The sequence below is a fragment of the Zootoca vivipara genome, chromosome 1 (genome assembly GCF_963506605.1).
Source record: "Zootoca vivipara chromosome 1, rZooViv1.1, whole genome shotgun sequence".
Classification (NCBI taxonomy): Eukaryota; Metazoa; Chordata; class Lepidosauria; order Squamata; family Lacertidae; genus Zootoca; species Zootoca vivipara.
Window position 1 is genome coordinate 26,909,244 of NC_083276.1, and position 2,880 is coordinate 26,912,123.

The window sequence follows — 2,880 nt, forward strand, 5'->3', positions numbered from 1 at the left end:
GAAGCAAAATAGCAAATTTCAATACCCAGGTTTATGCAATGACAGGAAAACATGCACACATGCATAGCTACTCTGTTAACAAAAAAGAGCAACATTCTTAAGACACCATTAACCTTTCCCCAAGTATAACCTTTCAACAAAAGCCCTAATTACTGGCTAAAGACCTTGATCACAGACAAGTGATCAATTTTAGCTAAAGTCAGTATCTTGTCTATGGTTCACCGCATTAATTGACTCACTACATTTTGCCCGCCTGCCTGCCTTCCTCTAAATTGCCAGTCGCGTTAATGAACCCACTGGCATACATATGTTTTAAAGAGACTAATGTGGCATGAGACATTCTGGGAATGCCAACTGTTTGTGTCAAACTCTTGGTCCTCAAACACCAACTGGGGGTGGTTGTAATATAACATCTAGTTTGAATTAAAGAAGATTTTCCCCTCCCACCCCACCCCCACTTGTACGCACTGTAAGCATTTGTGCAATAACTTTAATGACCATAATGTAGTTTCTGGACCAATGGGTTAGACCCTGAAGCAGAACTAAAATGGGGAAAGGGGCCATCACAAAACCCTATTGTTCCTATCAACGGTATCCTCTGTGTTTTGTTAGCACCTAGATATTTCCTTCAACGGAGAGCCATTCACAAGTGACCTTTTTTGTAAACTAGGGTCTAGCACACAATGAGAAAGGAGGCTTTGTGCAAGATGAAGCATAGAAAAGGTATAAACATTCTTTTCTTTGATCTTACCAGTAGGAATTTAAGGTTGTTCCCCTCTCCCCTTTTAGAATTTTGTATTTAAACAAAATAATCCCTTTTAAAAAAACAACTGACAGAAACAGTACATCATTGTTAATGATAAACTCATTTTGCACAGAGTAATATAAATACTAGTACAGCAAAATTACACTATGTTTCTCCAGTTTTTAGCTTCCGCCTCTAGAAATAGGCACTGTACTGTAAAGAAATTGCCTCTGTTTGGCTTGAGCTCTGCCAACCCTCATTTGATACATGCATCTTTCCATTGCTAAATGGTCCATATAAAGCTGTTATTTTCTATGCCACACATATGCCAAACCAACTTGCATCAGGTTTGCCGAAACATTATTTTTTCCTCCTCTCTTAGAGCTATGATACCCAACATTTTTGAATATTGGAGTGTGGAGTGGGCATGCCACCAGAACAACTCCTTGGATGCTAGACCCTGCCACATATAAGCTGTGAGCTGTGACTGTGCAGAGGGGGGTGGGACTCTAATGAATTTTCCTATAGGCATATTAAAGTGAAGTATTACAAGCTAGCTGCCTACCAAACCTGGTACCCTACAGATGCTTTGGATAACAGTTCCCATCACCACAGCCAGCATAGTCAATGGGTAAGGATGAGGGATCTTGTTGACTAACAACATCTGGAGGGCATCAGGTTTGGATTTGTTTTTGCTCATAAGCAGAAGTATATTTCATTGCAGTTTGGCTAAGAGGAGCCCACCCCTGGAAGCATCTAGGCCAGAAGTTGCTGGAGATGCTGTCTTCAAGACTAGATCTAAGATTTCCAAGAAATCAATCCAAGCCAATCACAGTTTTGAGAAATATGTTTCATGGTGGTAGGTTTTTGCCTAAAGAATACTACCAACTGCAAATACCAAAGTGTTTTAGCCAGCCTCTGTAATAACCGCTTTCTAAACAACCCATCCATGTGTATGAATGTGTAAGGAAGTGCAGCAGACATTGTTGTTCTATTGATGGGTTTATGATGTGCCAAAGTTCTGTGATTCATTGTTCTGTCACAGTAGAGCTTTAAGAAACATCTTCAGGGCTTTTTAGCAAAACAGATGGTACTATCCTTGAGCTCAAAAGGGAACAACCCTCACCCCTCTGTGAATTCATGTTTCATTAATGCAAAAGAAGAAAAATAAATTGATTGCCTGAAAATTTCTGGGAACTCAAAAGTTTGCTTCTTTCTCTTCCCTTCCACTGTGTTGCCCATGACACTTCCTCACAAAAGAATAATAATGATAATAATACTAATAATAATAATAATAATAATAATAATAATAATAATTTATTTGTACCCCACCCATCTGGCTGGGTTTCCCCAGCCACTCTGGGTGGCTTCCAACAAAGATTTAAAATACATTAAAATGTCACACATTAAGCATTTCCCTGAACAGGGCTGCCTTCAGATGTCTTCTAAATGTCAGGTAGTTGTTTATCTCTTTGACATCTGATGGGAGGGCATTCCACAGGGTGGGTGCCACTACCGAGAAGGCTCTCTGCCTGGTTCCCTGTAACTTGGCTTCTCGCAGTGAGTGAACCGCCAGAAGGCCCTCGGCGCTGGACCTCAGTGTCCGGGCAGAACGATGAGGGTGGAGTCACTCCTTCAGGTATACTGCGCCGAGACCGTTTAGGGCAGGCATCCCCAAACTTTGGCCCTTCAGATGTTTTGGACTACAATTCCCACCATCCCTGACCACTGGTCCTATTAGCTAGGGATCATGGGAGTTGTAGGCCAAAACATCTGGAGGGCCGCAGTTTGGGGATGCCTGGTTTAGGGCTTTAAAGGTCAATACCGACACTTTGAATGTTTCTGGGCAACTGATTCTGTGTGCTCTGCACACACAAGCAATGGTGGGTGGGTGGGTGACCTTCCCTGTGATAGCTGGAAGCCCAATGAGAGGTATTTCAGCTGCATCACCATGATTGATGCAGTGCAAAACAGCAACTCTACAGTACTTATGTCTCACCTTGAATTGATTCCTGTTTTCTACAATATGATCTCCACACACCTTCCAGTTTAGTGCCTGGGTGCTGAGTCAGCATGGCAGAAGCATCATTGCTACAAGCTAATTGCTGCAAAGGTCTAGGAATGGAAACCAACTG